The sequence below is a fragment of the Rhipicephalus microplus genome, chromosome X (assembly GCF_043290135.1).
Source record: "Rhipicephalus microplus isolate Deutch F79 chromosome X, USDA_Rmic, whole genome shotgun sequence".
Classification (NCBI taxonomy): domain Eukaryota; kingdom Metazoa; phylum Arthropoda; class Arachnida; order Ixodida; family Ixodidae; genus Rhipicephalus; species Rhipicephalus microplus.
This window is the reverse complement of record NC_134710.1, coordinates 465,560,910-465,579,824: the sequence shown is the minus strand read 5'-3', so window position 1 is coordinate 465,579,824 and position 18,915 is coordinate 465,560,910. Positions and strand designations below refer to the sequence as shown.

Genomic DNA, 18,915 nt, shown 5'->3' with positions numbered 1-18,915 from the left:
GTTGCAAAAAAACCGGAACAGCGTGAAAGACATGTAGTAATGTGCAACAGCTCTAATAAAGCCGTTTTACCGAAGCGCAAGAACTGCTGGATCCCTCTGTCACTCTTTTCCGATTGCTGAAATAGCTCAGTTGGGAGAGCGTTAATCTGAACATATAAAGGTCCTTGGCTCGATCCCGGGTTTCAGCGTCCAAAGCACTTTTTTGTTAAATCTGTCGGTATACAAGTATTTTGCAAGAATTCTAACGAGTGAAACAGTTACGCAGATGAACACACCTGCTTGATAAAGGAATGCTGATTCAGATTGCATCGCGACAGTAGGCGTTGCAAAAGAACCGGAACAACGTGAAAGGCATGTAGTAATGTGCAACAGCTCTAATAAAGCAGTTTTACCGAAGCGCAAGAACCGCTAGATCCCGCTGTCACTCTTTTCCGATTGCTGAAATAGCTCAGTTGGGAGAGCGTTAATCTGAACATATAAAGGTCTTTGGCTCGATCCCGGGTTTCAGCGTCCAAAGCACTTTTTTGTTAAATCTGTCGGTATACAAGTATTTTGCAAGAATTCTAACGAGTGAAACAGTTACGCAGATGAACACACCTGCTTGATAAAGAAATGCTGATTCAGATTGCATCGCGACAGTAGGCGTTGCAAAAGAACCGGAACAGTGTGAAAGACATGTAGTAATGTGCAACAGCTCTAATAAAGCCGTTTTACCGAAGCGCAAGAACTGCTGGATCCCTCTGTCACTCTTTTCCGATTGCTGAAATAGCTCAGTTGGGAGAGCGTTAATCTGAACATATAAAGGTCTTTGGCTCGATCCCGGGTTTCAGCGTCCAAAGCACTTTTTTGTTAAATCTGTCGGTATACAAGTATTTTGCAAGAATTCTAACGAGTGAAACAGTTACGCAGATGAACACACCTGCTTGATAAAGGAATGCTGATTCAGATTGCATCGCGACAGTAGGCGTTGCAAAAGAACCGGAACAACGTGAAAGGCATGTAGTAATGTGCAACAGCTCTAATAAAGCAGTTTTACCGAAGCGCAAGAACCGCTAGATCCCGCTGTCACTCTTTTCCGATTGCTGAAATAGCTCAGTTGGGAGAGCGTTAATCTGAACATATAAAGGTCCTTGGCTCGATCCCGGGTTTCAGCGTCCAAAGACTTTTTTGTTAAATCTGTCGGTATACAAGTATTTTGCAAGAATTCTAACGAGTGAAACGGTTACGCAGCTGAACACACCTGCTTGATAAAGAAATGCTGATTCAGATCGCATCGCGACAGTAGGCGTTGCAAAAAACCGGAACAGCGTGAAAGAGATGTAGTAATGTGCAACAGCTCTAATAAAGCAGTTTTACCGAAGCGCAAGAACTGCTAGATCCCGCTGTCACGTTTCTTCCGATTGCTGAAATAGCTCAGTAGGGAGAGCGTTAATATGAACACATAAAGGTCCTTCGCTCGATCCGGGTTTCAGCGTCCAAAGCACTTTTTTGTTAAATCTGTCGGTATACAAGTATTTTGCAAGAATTCTAACGAGTGAAACGGTTACGCAGGTGAACACACCTGCTTCATAAAGGAATGCTGATTCAGATTGCATCGCGACAGTAGGCGTTGCAAAAGAACCGGAACAGCGAGAAAGGCATGTAGTAATGCGCAACAGCTCTAATAAAGCAGTTTTACCGAAGCGCAAGAACTGCTAAATCCCGCTGTCACTCTTCTCCCGTCTGCTGAAATAGCTCAGTTGGGAGAGCGTTAATCTGAACATATAAAGCTCTTTGGCTCGATCCCGGGTTTCAGCGTCCAAAGCACGATTTGTTAAATCTGTCGGTATACAAGTATTTTGCAAGAATTCTAACGAGTTAAACAGTTACGCAGGTGAACACACATGCTTGATAAAGAAATGCTGAATCAGATTGAATCGCGGCAGTAGGCATTGCAAAAGAACCAGAAAAGCGTGAAATACACGTAATAATGTGCAACAGCTCTAATAAAGCGGTTTTACCGAAACGCAAGAACTCTTAAATCCCGCTGTCACTCTTCTCCCGTCTGCTGAAATATCTGAGTTGGGAGAGCGTTAATCTGAACATATAAAGGTCCTTGGCTCGATCCCAGGTTTCAGCGTCCAAACACTTTTTTGTTAAATCTGTCGGTATACAAGTATTTTGAAAGAATTCTAACGAGTGAAACGGTTACGCAGGTGAACACACCTGCTTGATAAAGGAATGCTGATTCAGATTGCATCGCGACAGTAGGCGTTGCAAAAGAACCGGAACAGCGTGAAAGGCATGTAGTAATGTGCAACAGCTCTAATAAAGCAGTTTTGCCGAAGCGCAAGAACTGCTAGATCCCGCTGTCACTCTTCTCCCGTCTGCTGAAATAGCTCAGTTGGGAGAGCGTTAAACTGAACATCTAAAGGTCCTTGGCTCGATACCGGGTTTCAGCGTCCAAAGCACTTTTTTGTTAAATCTGTCGGTATACAAGTATTTTGCAAGAATTCTAACGAGTGAAACGGTTACGCAGCTGAACACACCTGCTTGATAAAGAAATGCTGATTCAGATTGCATCGCGACACTAGGCGTTGCAAAAGAACCGGAACAGCGTGAAAGACATGTAGTAATGTGCAACAGCTCTAATAAAGCAGTTTTACCGAAGCGCAAGAACTGCTAGATCCCGCTGTCACTCTTCTCCCGTCTGCTGAAATAGCTCAGTTGGGAGAGCGTTAATCTGAACATATAAAGCTCTTTGGCTCGATCCCGGGTTTCAGCGTCCAAAGCACGATTTGTTAAATCTGTCGGTATACAAGTATTTTGCGAGAATTCTAACGAGTTAAACAGTTACGCAGGTGAACACACATGCTTGATAAAGAAATGCTGAATCAGATTGAATCGCGGCAGTAGGCATTGCAAAAGAACCAGAAAAGCGTGAAATACACGTAATAATGTGCAACAGCTCTAATAAAGCGGTTTTACCGAAACGCAAGAACTCTTAAATCCCGCTGTCACTCTTCTCCCGTCTGCTGAAATATCTGAGTTGGGAGAGCGTTAATCTGAACATATAAAGGTCCTTGGCTCGATCCCGGGTTTCGTCGTCCAAAGCACGATTTGTTAAATCTGTCGGTATACAAGTATTTTGCAAAAATTCTAACGAGTTACACAGTTACGCAGGTGAACACACATGCTTCATAAAGAAATGCTGATTCAGATTGCATCGCCACAGTAGGCGTTGCAAAAGAACCGGAACAGCGTGAAAGACATGTAGTAATGTGCAACAGCTCTAATAAAGCAATTTTTCCCAAACGCAAGAACTGTTAAATCCCGCTGTCACACTTCTCCCGTCTGCCGAAATAGCTCAGTTGGGAGAGCGTTAAAATGAACATCTAAAGGTCCTTGGCTCGATCCCGGGTTTCAGCGTCCAAAACACTTTTTTTAAGTCTCTCGGTATACAAGTATTTCGCAATAATTCTAACGAGTGAAACGGTTACGCAGGTGAACACACCTGCTTGATAAAGAAATGCTGATTCAGATTGCATCGCGACAGTAGGCGTTGCAAAAGAACCGGAACAGCGTGAAAGACATGTAGTAATGTGCAACAGCTTTAATAAAGCAGTTTTACCGAAGCGCAAGAACTGCTAGATCCCGCTGTCACTCTTCTCCCGTCTGCTGAAATATCTCAGTTGGGAGAGCGTTAATCTGAACATATAAAGGTCCTTGGCTCGATCCCGGGTTTCAGCGTCCAACGCACTTTTTTGTTGAATCTGTCGGTATACAAGTATTTTGCAAGAATTCTAACGAGTGAAACGGTTACGCAGGTGAACACACCTGCTTGATAAAGGAATGCTGATTCAGATTTCATCGCGACAGTAGGCGTTGCAAAAGAACCGGAACAGCGAGAAAGGCATGTAGTAATGCGCAACAGCTCTAATAAAGCCGTTTTACCGAAGCGCAAGAACTGCTAGATCCCGCTTTCACTCTTCTCCCGTCTGCTGAAATAGCTCAGTAGGGAGAGCGTTAATCTGAACATATATGGGTCCTTGGCTCGATCCCGGGTTTCGTCGTCCAAAGCACGATTTGTTAAATCTGTCGGTATACAAGTATTTTGCAAGAATTCTAACGAGATTTCTACACAGTTACGCAGGTGAATACACATGCTTGATAAAGAAATGCTGATTCAGATTGCATCGCGACAGTAGGCGTTGCAAAAGAACCGGAACAGCGTGAAAGACATGTAGTAATGTGCAACAGCTCTAATAAAGCAATTTTACCCAAACGCAAGAACTGTTAAATCCCGCTGTCACTCTTCTTCCGTCTGCCGAAATAGCTCAGTTGGGAGAGCGTTAAAATGAACATCTAAAGGTCCTTGGCTCGATCCCGGGTTTCGTCGTCCAAAGCACGATTTGGTAAATCTGTCGGTATACAAGTATTTTGCAAGAATTCTAACGAGTTAAACAGTTACGCAGGTGAAGACACATGCTTGATAAAGAAATGCTGAATCAGATTGCATCGCGGCAGTAGGCGTTGCAAAAGAACCAGAACCGCGTGAAAGACATGTAGTAATGTGCAACAGCTCTAATAAAGCAGTCTTACCGAAGCGCAAGAACTGCTAGATCCCGCTGTCACTCTTCTCCCGTCTGCTGAAATAGCTCAGTTGGGAGAGCGTTAAAATGAACATCTAAAGGTCCTTGGCTCGATCCCGGGTTTCAGCGTCCAAAACACTTTTTTTAAGTCTCTCGGTATACAAGTATTTCGCAATAATTCTAACGAGTGAAACGGTTACGCAGGTGAACACACCTGCTTGATAAAGAAATGCTGATTCAGATTGCATCGCGACAGTAGGCGTTGCAAAAGAACCGGAACAGCGTGAAAGACATGTAGTAATGTGCAACAGCTTTAATAAAGCAGTTTTACCGAAGCGCAAGAACTGCTAGATCCCGCTGTCACTCTTCTCCCGTCTGCTGAAATATCTCAGTTGGGAGAGCGTTAATCTGAACATATAAAGGTCCTTGGCTCGATCCCGGGTTTCAGCGTCCAACGCACTTTTTTGTTGAATCTGTCGGTATACAAGTATTTTGCAAGAATTCTAACGAGTGAAACGGTTACGCAGGTGAACACACCTGCTTGATAAAGGAATGCTGATTCAGATTTCATCGCGACAGTAGGCGTTGCAAAAGAACCGGAACAGCGAGAAAGGCATGTAGTAATGCGCAACAGCTCTAATAAAGCCGTTTTACCGAAGCGCAAGAACTGCTAGATCCCGCTTTCACTCTTCTCCCGTCTGCTGAAATAGCTCAGTAGGGAGAGCGTTAATCTGAACATATATGGGTCCTTGGCTCGATCCCGGGTTTCGTCGTCCAAAGCACGATTTGTTAAATCTGTCGGTATACAAGTATTTTGCAAGAATTCTAACGAGATTTCTACACAGTTACGCAGGTGAATACACATGCTTGATAAAGAAATGCTGATTCAGATTGCATCGCGACAGTAGGCGTTGCAAAAGAACCGGAACAGCGTGAAAGACATGTAGTAATGTGCAACAGCTCTAATAAAGCAATTTTACCCAAACGCAAGAACTGTTAAATCCCGCTGTCACTCTTCTTCCGTCTGCCGAAATAGCTCAGTTGGGAGAGCGTTAAAATGAACATCTAAAGGTCCTTGGCTCGATCCCGGGTTTCGTCGTCCAAAGCACGATTTGGTAAATCTGTCGGTATACAAGTATTTTGCAAGAATTCTAACGAGTTAAACAGTTACGCAGGTGAAGACACATGCTTGATAAAGAAATGCTGAATCAGATTGCATCGCGGCAGTAGGCGTTGCAAAAGAACCAGAACCGCGTGAAAGACATGTAGTAATGTGCAACAGCTCTAATAAAGCAGTCTTACCGAAGCGCAAGAACTGCTAGATCCCGCTGTCACTCTTCTCCCGTCTGCTGAAATAGCTCAGTTGGGAGAGCGTTAAACTGAACATCTAAAGGTCCTTGGCTCGATCCCGGGTTGCAGCGTCCAAAGCACTTTTTTGTTAAATCTGTCGGTGTACAAGTATTTTGCAAGAATTCTTACGAGTGAAACGGTTACGCAGGTGAACACACCTGCTTGATAAAGGAATGCTGATCCAGATTGCATCGCGACAGTAGGCGTTGCAAAAGAACCGGAACAGCGTGAAAGACATGTAGTAATGTGCAACAGCTTTAATAAAGCAGTTTTACCGAAGCGCAAGAACTGCTAGATCCCGCTGTCACTCTTCTCCCGTCTGCCGAAATAGCTCAGTAGGGAGAGCGTTATTGTGAACATCTAAAGGTCCTTGGCTCGATCCCGGGTTTCAGCGTCCAAAGCACTTTTTTGTTAAATCTGTCGGTATACAAGTATTTTGCAAGAATTCTAACGAGTGAAACGGTTACGCAGCTGAACACACCTGCTTGATAAAGAAATGCTGATTCAGATTGCATCGCGACAGTAGGCGTTGCGAAAAACCGGAACAGCGTGAAAGACATGTAGTAATGTGCAACAGCTCTAATAAAGCAATTTTACCGAAGCGCAAGAACTGCTAGATCCCGCTGTCACTCTTCTTCCGATTGCTGAAATTGCTCAGTAGGGAGAGCGTTAATCTGAACACATAAAGGTCCTTCGCTCGATCCCGGGTTTCAGCGTCCAAAGCACCTTTTTGTTAAATCTGTCGGTATACAAGTATTTTGCTAGAATTCTAACGAGTGAAATGGTTACGCAGGTGAACACACCTGCTTGATAAAGAAATGCTGATTCAGATTGCATCGCGACAGTAGGCGTTGCAAAAGAACCGGAACAGCGTGAAAGACATGTAGTAATGTGCAACAGCTCTAATAAAGCCGTTTTACCGAAGCGCAAGAACTGCTAGATCCCGCTGTCACTCTTCTCCCGTCTGCTGAAATAGCTCAGTAGGGAGAGCGGTAATCTGAACATATATGGGTCCTTGGCTCGATCCCGGGTTTCGTCGTCCAAAGCACGATTTGTTAAATCTGTCGGTATACAAGTATTTTGCAAGAATTCTAACGAGTTACACAGTTACGCAGGTGAACACACATGCTTGATAAAGAAATGCTGATTCAGATTGCATCGCGACAGTAGGCGTTGCAAAAGAACCGGAACAGCATGAAAGACATGTAGTAATGTGCAACAGCTCTAATAAAGCAATTTTACCCAAACGCAAGAACTGTTAAATCCCGCTGTCACTCTTCTTCCGTCTGCCGAAATAGCTCAGTTGGGAGAGCGTTAAAATGAACATCTAAAGGTCTTTGGCTCGATCCCGGGTTTCAGCGTCCAAAACACATTTTTAAATCTCTCGGTATACAAGTATTTCGCAATAATTCTAACGAGTGAAACGGTTACGCAGGTGAACACACCTGCTTGATAAAGAAATGCTGATTCAGATTGCATCGCGACAGTAGGCGTTGCAAAAAAACCGGAACAGCGTGAAAGACATGTAGTAATGTGCAACAGCTCTAATAAAGCAGTTTTACCGAAGCGCAAGAACTGCTAGATCCCGCTGTCACTCTTCTTCCGATTGCTGAAATAGCTCAGTAGGGAGAGCGTTAATCTGAACATATAAAGGTCCTTGGCTCGATCCCGGGTTTCAGCGTCCAAATCACTTTTTTGTTAAATCTGTCGGTATACAAGTATTTTGCAATAATTCTAACGAGTGAAACGGTTACGCAGGTAAACACACATGCTTGATAAAGAAATGCTGATTCAGATTGCATCGCGGGAGTAGGCATTGCGAAAAAACCGGAACAGCGTGAAAGACATGTAATAATGAGCAAAAGCTTTAATAAAGCGGTTTTACCGAAGCGCAAGAACTGTTAGATCCCGCTGTCTCTCTTCTCCCGTCTGCTGAAATAGCTCAGTTGGGAGAGCGTTAAACTGAACATATAAAGGTTCTTATATCGATCCCGGGTTTCGGCATCCAGAGAACTTTTTGTTAAATCTCTCGGTATACAAGTATTTCGCAATAATTCTAACGAGTGAAACGGTTACGCAGGTGAACACACCTGCTTGATAAAGAAATGCTGATTCAGATTGCATCGCGACAGTAGGCGTTGCAAAAGAACCGGAACAGCGTGAAAGACATGTAGTAATGTGCAACAGCTTTAATAAAGCAGTTTTACCGAAGCGCAAGAACTGCTAGATCCCGCTGTCACTCTTCTCCCGTCTGCTGAAATATCTCAGTTGGGAGAGCGTTAATCTGAACATATAAAGGTCCTTGGCTCGATCCCGGGTTTCAGCGTCCAACGCACTTTTTTGTTGAATCTGTCGGTATACAAGTATTTTGCAAGAATTCTAACGAGTGAAACGGTTACGCAGGTGAACACACCTGCTTGATAAAGGAATGCTGATTCAGATTTCATCGCGACAGTAGGCGTTGCAAAAGAACCGGAACAGCGAGAAAGGCATGTAGTAATGCGCAACAGCTCTAATAAAGCAGTTTTACCGAAGCGCAAGAACTGGTATATCCCGCTGTCACTCTTCTCCCGTCTGCTGAAATAGCTCAGTTGGGAGAGCGTTAAACTGAACATATAAAGGTTCTTATATCGATCCCGGGTTTCGGCGTCCAGAGAACTTTTTGTTAAATCTCTCGGTATACAAGTATTTCGCAATAATTCTAACGAGTGAAACGGTTACGCAGGTGAACACACCTGCTTGATAAAGAAATGCTGATTCAGATTGCATCGCGACAGTAGGCGTTGCAAAAGAACCGGAACAGCGTGAAAGACATGTAGTAATGTGCAACAGCTTTAATAAAGCAGTTTTACCGAAGCGCAGGAACTGCTAGATCCCGCTGTCACTCTTCTCCCGTCTGCTGAAATATCTCAGTTGGGAGAGCGTTAATCTGAACATATAAAGGTCCTTGGCTCGATCCCGGGTTTCAGCGTCCAACGCACTTTTTTGTTGAATCTGTCGGTATACAAGTATTTTGCAAGAATTCTAACGAGTGAAACGGTTACGCAGGTGAACACACCTGCTTGATAAAGGAATGCTGATTCAGATTTCATCGCGACAGTAGGCGTTGCAAAAGAACCGGAACAGCGAGAAAGGCATGTAGTAATGCGCAACAGCTCTAATAAAGCAGTTTTACCGAAGCGCAAGAACTGCTATATCCCGCTGTCACTCTTCTCCCGTCTGCTGAAATAGCTCAGTTGGGAGAGCGTTAAAATGAACATCTAAAGGTCCTTGGCTCGATCCCGGGTTTCAGCGTCCAAAACACATTTTTAAATCTCTCGGTATACAAGTATTTCGCAATAATTCTAACGAGTGAAACGGTTACGCAGGTGAACACACCTGCTTGATAAAGAAATGGTGATTCAGATTGCATTGCGACAGTAGGCGTTGCAAAAAAACCGGAACAGCGTGAAAGACATGTAGTAATGTGCAACAGCTCTAATAAAGCAGTTTTACCGAAGCGCAAGAACTGCTAGATCCCGCTGTCACTCTTCTTCCGATAGCTGAAATAGCTCAGTAGGGAGAGCGTTAATCTGAACATATAAAGGTCCTTGGCTCGATCCCGGGTTTCAGCGCCCAAAGCACTTTTTTGTTAAATCTGTCGGTATACAAGTATTTTGCAATAATTCTAACGAGTGAAACGGTTACGCAGGTAAACACACATGCTTGATAAAGAAATGCTGATTCAGATTGCATCGCGGGAGTAGGCATTGCGAAAAAACCGGAACAGCGTGAAAGACATGTTATAATGAGCAACAGCTTTAATAAAGCGGTTTTACCGAAGCGCAAGAACTGTTAGATCCCGCTGTGTCTCTTCCCCCGTCTGCTGAAATAGCTCAGTTGGGAGAGCGTTAAAGTGAACATATAAAGGTTCTTATATCGATCCCGGGTTTCGGCGTCCAGAAAACTTTTTGTTAAATCTCTCGGTATACAAGTATTTCGCAATAATTCTAACGAGTGAAACGGTTACGCAGGTGAACACACCTGCTTGATAAAGAAATGCTGATTCAGATTGCATCGCGACAGTAGGCGTTGCAAAAGAACCGGAACAGCGTGAAAGACATGTAGTAATGTGCAACAGCTTTAATAAAGCAGTTTTACCGAAGCGCAGGAACTGCTAGATCCCGATGTCACTCTTCTCCCGTCTGCTGAAATATCTCAGTTGGGAGAGCGTTAATCTGAACATATAAAGGTCCTTGGCTCGATCGCGGGTTTCAGCGTCCAACGCACTTTTTTGTTGAATCTGTCGGTATACAAGTATTTTGCAAGAATTCTAACGAGTGAAACGGTTATGCAGGTGAACACACCTGCTTGATAAAGGAATGCTGATTCAGATTTCATCGCGACAGTAGGCGTTGCAAAAGAACCGGAACAGCGAGAAAGGCATGTAGTAATGCGCAACAGCTCTAATAAAGCAGTTTTACCGAAGCGCAAGAACTGCTATATCCCGCTGTCACTCTTCTCCCGTCTGCTGAAATAGCTCAGTTGGGAGAGCGTTAAACTGAACATCTAAAGGTCCTTGGCTCGATCCCGGGTTTCAGCGTCCAAAGCACTTTTCTTTGAAATCTGTCGGTATACAAGTATTTTGCAAGAATTCTAACGAGTGAAACGGTTACGCAGCTGAACACACCTGCTTGATAAAGAAATGCTGATTCAGATTGCATCGCGACAGTAGGCGTTGCAAAAAAACCGGAACAGCGTGAAAGACATGTAGTAATGTGCAACAGCTCTAATAAAGCAGTTTTACCGAAGCGCAAGAACTGCTAGATCCCGCTGTCACTCTTCTTCCGATTGCTGAAATAGCTCAGTAGGGAGAGCGTTAATCTGAACACATAAAGGTCCTTCGCTCGATCCCGGGTTTCAGCGTCCAAAGCACTTTTTTGTTAAATCTGTCGGTATACAAGTATTTTGCAAGAATTCTAACGAGTGAAACGGTTAAGCAGGAGAACACACCTGCTTGATAAAGAAATGCTGATTCAGATTGCATCGCGACAGTAGGCGTTGCAAAAGAACCGGAACAGCGTGAAAGACATGTAGTAATGTGCAACAGCTCTAATAAAGCCGTTTTACCGAAGCGCAAGAACTGCTAGATCCCGCTTTCACTCTTCTCCCGTCTGCTGAAATAGCTCAGTTGGGAGAGCAATAATCTGAACATATAAAGGTCCTTGTCTCGATCCCGGGTTTCGTCGTCCAAAGCACGATTTGTTAAATCTGTCGGTATACAAGTATTTTGCAAGAATTCTAACGAGTGAAACGGTTACGCAGGTGAACACACCTGCTTGATAAAGAAATGCTGAATCAGATTGAATCGCGGCAGTAGGCGTTGCAAAAGAACCGGAACCGCGTGAAAGACATGTAGTATTGTGCAACAGCCCTAATAAAGCAGTTTTACTGAAACGGAAGAACTGTTAAATGCCGCTTTCACTCTTCTCCCGTATGCCGAAATAGCTCAGTTCGGAGAGCGTTAGACTGAAAATCTAAAGGTCCTTGGCTCGATCCCGGGTTTCGGCGTCCAGAGAACTTTTTGTTAAATCTCTCGGTATACAAGTATTTTGCAATACTTCTAACGAGTGAAACGTTTACGAAGGTGAACACACATGCTTGATAAAGAAATGCTGATTCAGATTGCATCGCGGAAGTAGGCATTGCAAAAGAACCGGAAAAGCGTGAAATACACGTAATAATGTGCAACAGCTCTAATAAAGCGGTTTTACCGAAACGCAAGAACTCTTAAATCCCGCTGTCACTCTTCTCCCGTCTGCTGAAATATCTGAGTTGGGAAAGCGTTAATCTGAACATATAAAGGTCCTTGGCTCGATCCCGGGTTTCTGCGTCCAAAGCAATTTTTTGGTAAATCTGTCGGTATACAAGTATTTTGCATCAATTCTGAGGAGTGAAACGGTTACGCAGGTGAACACACATGCTTGATAAAGAAATGCTGATTCAGATTGCATCGCGGGAGTAGGCATTGCAAAAGAACCGGAAAAGCGTGAAATACACGTAATAATGTGCAACAGCTCTAATAAAGCGGTTTTACCGGAACGCAAGAACTCTTAAATCCCGCTGTCACTCTTCTCCCGTCAACCGAAATAGCGCAGTTGGGAGAGCGTTAAACTGAACATCTAAAGGTCCTTGGCTCGATCCCGGGTTTCAGCGTCCAAAGCACTTTTTTGTTAAATCTGTCGGTATACAAGTATTTTGCAATAATTCTAACGAGTGAAACAGTCACGCAGGTGAACGCACCTGTTTGATAAAGAAATGCTGATTCAGATTGCATGGCGGCAGTAGGCGTTGCAAAAGAACCGGAACCGCGTGAAAAACATGTAGTAATGTGCAACAGCTCTAATAAAGCAGTTTTACCGAAGCGCAAGAACTGCTAGATCCCGCTGTCACTCTTCTCCCCTCTGCTGAAATAGCTCAGTTGGGAGAGCGTTAATCTGAACATATAAAGGTCCTTGGCTCGATCCCGGGTTTCAGCGTCCAAAGCACTTTTTTGTAAAACTGTCGGTATACAAGTATTTTGCAAGAATTCTAACGAGTGAAACGGTTACGCAGGTGAACACACCTGCTTGATAAAGGAATGCTGATTCAGATTTCATCGCGACAGTAGGCGTTGCAAAAGAACCGGAACAGCGAGAAAGGCATGTAGTAATGCGCAACAGCTCTAATAAAGCAGTTTTACCGAAGCGCAAGAACTGGTATATCCCGCTGTCACTCTTCTCCCGTCTGCTGAAATAGCTCAGTTGGGAGAGCGTTAAACTGAACATATAAAGGTTCTTATATCGATCCCGGGTTTCGGCGTCCAGAGAACTTTTTGTTAAATCTCTCGGTATACAAGTATTTCGCAATAATTCTAACGAGTGAAACGGTTACGCAGGTGAACACACCTGCTTGATAAAGAAATGCTGATTCAGATTGCATCGCGACAGTAGGCGTTGCAAAAGAACCGGAACAGCGTGAAAGACATGTAGTAATGTGCAACAGCTTTAATAAAGCAGTTTTACCGAAGCGCAGGAACTGCTAGATCCCGCTGTCACTCTTCTCCCGTCTGCTGAAATATCTCAGTTGGGAGAGCGTTAATCTGAACATATAAAGGTCCTTGGCTCGATCCCGGGTTTCAGCGTCCAACGCACTTTTTTGTTGAATCTGTCGGTATACAAGTATTTTGCAAGAATTCTAACGAGTGAAACGGTTACGCAGGTGAACACACCTGCTTGATAAAGGAATGCTGATTCAGATTTCATCGCGACAGTAGGCGTTGCAAAAGAACCGGAACAGCGAGAAAGGCATGTAGTAATGCGCAACAGCTCTAATAAAGCAGTTTTACCGAAGCGCAAGAACTGCTATATCCCGCTGTCACTCTTCTCCCGTCTGCTGAAATAGCTCAGTTGGGAGAGCGTTAAAATGAACATCTAAAGGTCCTTGGCTCGATCCCGGGTTTCAGCGTCCAAAACACATTTTTAAATCTCTCGGTATACAAGTATTTCGCAATAATTCTAACGAGTGAAACGGTTACGCAGGTGAACACACCTGCTTGATAAAGAAATGGTGATTCAGATTGCATTGCGACAGTAGGCGTTGCAAAAAAACCGGAACAGCGTGAAAGACATGTAGTAATGTGCAACAGCTCTAATAAAGCAGTTTTACCGAAGCGCAAGAACTGCTAGATCCCGCTGTCACTCTTCTTCCGATAGCTGAAATAGCTCAGTAGGGAGAGCGTTAATCTGAACATATAAAGGTCCTTGGCTCGATCCCGGGTTTCAGCGCCCAAAGCACTTTTTTGTTAAATCTGTCGGTATACAAGTATTTTGCAATAATTCTAACGAGTGAAACGGTTACGCAGGTAAACACACATGCTTGATAAAGAAATGCTGATTCAGATTGCATCGCGGGAGTAGGCATTGCGAAAAAACCGGAACAGCGTGAAAGACATGTTATAATGAGCAACAGCTTTAATAAAGCGGTTTTACCGAAGCGCAAGAACTGTTAGATCCCGCTGTGTCTCTTCCCCCGTCTGCTGAAATAGCTCAGTTGGGAGAGCGTTAAAGTGAACATATAAAGGTTCTTATATCGATCCCGGGTTTCGGCGTCCAGAAAACTTTTTGTTAAATCTCTCGGTATACAAGTATTTCGCAATAATTCTAACGAGTGAAACGGTTACGCAGGTGAACACACCTGCTTGATAAAGAAATGCTGATTCAGATTGCATCGCGACAGTAGGCGTTGCAAAAGAACCGGAACAGCGTGAAAGACATGTAGTAATGTGCAACAGCTTTAATAAAGCAGTTTTACCGAAGCGCAGGAACTGCTAGATCCCGATGTCACTCTTCTCCCGTCTGCTGAAATATCTCAGTTGGGAGAGCGTTAATCTGAACATATAAAGGTCCTTGGCTCGATCGCGGGTTTCAGCGTCCAACGCACTTTTTTGTTGAATCTGTCGGTATACAAGTATTTTGCAAGAATTCTAACGAGTGAAACGGTTATGCAGGTGAACACACCTGCTTGATAAAGGAATGCTGATTCAGATTTCATCGCGACAGTAGGCGTTGCAAAAGAACCGGAACAGCGAGAAAGGCATGTAGTAATGCGCAACAGCTCTAATAAAGCAGTTTTACCGAAGCGCAAGAACTGCTATATCCCGCTGTCACTCTTCTCCCGTCTGCTGAAATAGCTCAGTTGGGAGAGCGTTAAACTGAACATCTAAAGGTCCTTGGCTCGATCCCGGGTTTCAGCGTCCAAAGCACTTTTCTTTGAAATCTGTCGGTATACAAGTATTTTGCAAGAATTCTAACGAGTGAAACGGTTACGCAGCTGAACACACCTGCTTGATAAAGAAATGCTGATTCAGATTGCATCGCGACAGTAGGCGTTGCAAAAAAACCGGAACAGCGTGAAAGACATGTAGTAATGTGCAACAGCTCTAATAAAGCAGTTTTACCGAAGCGCAAGAACTGCTAGATCCCGCTGTCACTCTTCTTCCGATTGCTGAAATAGCTCAGTAGGGAGAGCGTTAATCTGAACACATAAAGGTCCTTCGCTCGATCCCGGGTTTCAGCGTCCAAAGCACTTTTTTGTTAAATCTGTCGGTATACAAGTATTTTGCAAGAATTCTAACGAGTGAAACGGTTAAGCAGGAGAACACACCTGCTTGATAAAGAAATGCTGATTCAGATTGCATCGCGACAGTAGGCGTTGCAAAAGAACCGGAACAGCGTGAAAGACATGTAGTAATGTGCAACAGCTCTAATAAAGCCGTTTTACCGAAGCGCAAGAACTGCTAGATCCCGCTTTCACTCTTCTCCCGTCTGCTGAAATAGCTCAGTTGGGAGAGCAATAATCTGAACATATAAAGGTCCTTGTCTCGATCCCGGGTTTCGTCGTCCAAAGCACGATTTGTTAAATCTGTCGGTATACAAGTATTTTGCAAGAATTCTAACGAGTGAAACGGTTACGCAGGTGAACACACCTGCTTGATAAAGAAATGCTGAATCAGATTGAATCGCGGCAGTAGGCGTTGCAAAAGAACCGGAACCGCGTGAAAGACATGTAGTATTGTGCAACAGCCCTAATAAAGCAGTTTTACTGAAACGGAAGAACTGTTAAATGCCGCTTTCACTCTTCTCCCGTATGCCGAAATAGCTCAGTTCGGAGAGCGTTAGACTGAAAATCTAAAGGTCCTTGGCTCGATCCCGGGTTTCGGCGTCCAGAGAACTTTTTGTTAAATCTCTCGGTATACAAGTATTTTGCAATACTTCTAACGAGTGAAACGTTTACGAAGGTGAACACACATGCTTGATAAAGAAATGCTGATTCAGATTGCATCGCGGAAGTAGGCATTGCAAAAGAACCGGAAAAGCGTGAAATACACGTAATAATGTGCAACAGCTCTAATAAAGCGGTTTTACCGAAACGCAAGAACTCTTAAATCCCGCTGTCACTCTTCTCCCGTCTGCTGAAATATCTGAGTTGGGAAAGCGTTAATCTGAACATATAAAGGTCCTTGGCTCGATCCCGGGTTTCTGCGTCCAAAGCAATTTTTTGGTAAATCTGTCGGTATACAAGTATTTTGCATCAATTCTGAGGAGTGAAACGGTTACGCAGGTGAACACACATGCTTGATAAAGAAATGCTGATTCAGATTGCATCGCGGGAGTAGGCATTGCAAAAGAACCGGAAAAGCGTGAAATACACGTAATAATGTGCAACAGCTCTAATAAAGCGGTTTTACCGGAACGCAAGAACTCTTAAATCCCGCTGTCACTCTTCTCCCGTCAACCGAAATAGCGCAGTTGGGAGAGCGTTAAACTGAACATCTAAAGGTCCTTGGCTCGATCCCGGGTTTCAGCGTCCAAAGCACTTTTTTGTTAAATCTGTCGGTATACAAGTATTTTGCAATAATTCTAACGAGTGAAACAGTCACGCAGGTGAACGCACCTGTTTGATAAAGAAATGCTGATTCAGATTGCATGGCGGCAGTAGGCGTTGCAAAAGAACCGGAACCGCGTGAAAAACATGTAGTAATGTGCAACAGCTCTAATAAAGCAGTTTTACCGAAGCGCAAGAACTGCTAGATCCCGCTGTCACTCTTCTCCCCTCTGCTGAAATAGCTCAGTTGGGAGAGCGTTAATCTGAACATATAAAGGTCCTTGGCTCGATCCCGGGTTTCAGCGTCCAAAGCACTTTTTTGTAAAACTGTCGGTATACAAGTATTTTGCAAGAATTCTAACGAGTGAAACGGTTACGCAGGTGAACACACCTGCTTGATAAAGGAATGCTGATTCAGATAGCATCGTGACAGTAGGCGTTGCAAAAGAACCGGAACAGCGTGAAAGGAATGTAGTAATGTGCAACAACTCTAATAAAGCAGTTTTACCGAAGCGCAAGAACTGCTAGATCCCGTATCACTCTTCTCCCGTCTGCTGAAATAGATCAGTTGGGAGAGCGTCAATCTGAACATATAAAGGTCCTTGGCTCGATCCCGGGTTTCGTCGTCCAAAGCACGATTTGTTAAATCTGTCGGTATACAAGTATTTTGCAAGAATTCTAACGAGTTAAACAGTTACGCAGGTGAACACACATGCTTGATAAAGAAATGCTGAATCAGATTGAATCGCGGCAGTAGGCGTTGCAAAAAAACCGGAACAGCGTGAAAGACACGTATTAATATGCAACAGCTCTAATAAAGCGGTTTTACCGAAACACAAGAACTGTTAAATCCCGCTGTCACTTTTCTCCCGTCTGCCGAAATAGCTCAGTTGGGAGAGCGTTAAACTGAACATCTGAAGGTCCTTGGCTCGATCCTGGGTTTCAGCGTCCAAAGCACTTTTTTTAGATCTCTCGGTATACAAGTATTTTGCAATAATTCTAACGAGTGATACGGTTAAGCAGGTGAACACACATGCTTGATAAAGAAATGCTGATTCAGATTGCATCGCGGAAGTAGGAATTGCAAAAGAACCAGAACAGCGTGAAAGACATGTAGTAATGTGCAACAGCTCTAATAAAGTGGTTTTACAGAAACGCAAGAACTCTTAATTCCCGCTGTCACTCTTCTCCCGTCTGCCGAAATAGCGCAGTTGGGAGAGCATTAAACTGAACATCTAAAGGTCCTTGGCTCGATCCCGGGTTTCTGCGTCCAAAGCAATTTTTTGGTAAATATGTCGGTATACAAGTATTTTGCATCAATTCTAACGAGTGAAACGGTTACGCAGGTGAACACACCTGCTTGATAAAGAAATGCTGATTCAGATTGCATCGCGACAGTAGGCGTTGCAAAAGAACCGGAACAGCGTGAAAGACATGTAGTAATGTGCAACAGCTCTAATAAAACCGTTTTACGGAAGCGCAAGAACTGCTAGATCCCGCTGTCACTTTTCTCCCGTCTGCCGAAATAGCTCAGTTGGGAGAGTGTTAAACTGAACATCTAAAATTCCTTGGCTCGATCCCGGGTTTCGGCGTCCAAAGCACTTTTTTGTTAAATCTGTCGGTACACCAGTATTTTGAAATGGTTCTAACGAGTTACACAGTTACGCAGGTGAACACACATGCTTGATAAAGAAATGCTGATTCCGATTGCATGGCGGCAGTAGGCGTTGCGAAAGAACCGGAACCACGTGAAAGACATGTAGTAATGCACAACAGCCCTAATAAAGCAATTTTACCGAAACGCAAGAACTGTTAAATGCTGCTTTCACTCTTCTCCCGTATGCCGAAATAGCTCAGTTGGGAGAGCGTTAGACTGAAACTCTAAAGGTCCTTGGCTCGATCCCGGGTTTCGGCGTCCAGAGCACTTTTTTGTTAAATCTCTCGGTATACAAGTAGTTTCCAATACTTCTAACGAGTGAAATGGTTACGCAGGTGAACACACATGCTTGATAAAGAAATGCTTGTTCAGATTGCATCGTGGCAGTAGGCGTTGCAAAAGAACCGGAACAGCGTGAAAGACATGTAATAATGTGCAACAGCTCTAATAAAGCGATTTTACCCAAACGCAAGAACTCTTAATTCCCGCTGTCACTTTTCTCCCGTCTGCCGAAATAGCTCAGTTGGGAGAGCGTTAAACTGAACATCTAAAGGTTCTTGGCTGGATCCCGGGTTTCGGCGTCCAAAGCACGATTTGTTAAATCCGTCGTTATACAAGTATTTTGCAATAATTCTAACGAGTGAAACGGTTACGCAGGTAAACACACATGCTTGATAAAGAAATGCTGATTCAGATTGCATCGCGGGAGTAGGCATTGCAAAAGAACCGGAACAGCGTGAAAGACATGTAATAATGAGCAACAGCTTTAATAAAGCGGTTTGACCGAAGCGCAAGAACTGTTAGATGCCGCTGTCTCTCTTCTCCCGTCTGCCGAAATAGCGCAGTTGGGAGAGCGTTAAACTGAACATCTAAAGGTCCTTGGCTCGATCCCGGGTTTCTGCGTCCAAAGCACTTTTTGGTTAAATCTCTCGG

General features: G+C 44.0%; 6 non-coding genes across 6 annotated transcripts; all 6 read left to right on the top strand.

Annotated features, from left to right (window-relative positions):
- Window positions 1–2,368: 2,368 nt before the first annotated feature.
- TRNAF-GAA (transfer RNA phenylalanine (anticodon GAA)) lies at window positions 2,369–2,441 on the top strand. The gene has a single exon. It is a non-coding gene; the product is annotated as a tRNA-Phe (tRNA).
- A 7,989-nt stretch (window positions 2,442–10,430) lies between these two features.
- Window positions 10,431–10,503, top strand: TRNAF-GAA (transfer RNA phenylalanine (anticodon GAA)). The gene has a single exon. It is a non-coding gene; the product is annotated as a tRNA-Phe (tRNA).
- Window positions 10,504–11,398: 895 nt separating this feature from the next.
- TRNAF-GAA (transfer RNA phenylalanine (anticodon GAA)) lies at window positions 11,399–11,471 on the top strand. Its single transcript has one exon. It is a non-coding gene; the product is annotated as a tRNA-Phe (tRNA).
- Window positions 11,472–14,621: 3,150 nt separating this feature from the next.
- Window positions 14,622–14,694, top strand: TRNAF-GAA (transfer RNA phenylalanine (anticodon GAA)). The gene has a single exon. It is a non-coding gene; the product is annotated as a tRNA-Phe (tRNA).
- An 895-nt stretch (window positions 14,695–15,589) lies between these two features.
- TRNAF-GAA (transfer RNA phenylalanine (anticodon GAA)) lies at window positions 15,590–15,662 on the top strand. The gene has a single exon. It is a non-coding gene; the product is annotated as a tRNA-Phe (tRNA).
- Window positions 15,663–18,167: 2,505 nt separating this feature from the next.
- TRNAF-GAA (transfer RNA phenylalanine (anticodon GAA)) lies at window positions 18,168–18,240 on the top strand. The gene has a single exon. It is a non-coding gene; the product is annotated as a tRNA-Phe (tRNA).
- Window positions 18,241–18,915: the final 675 nt, after the last annotated feature.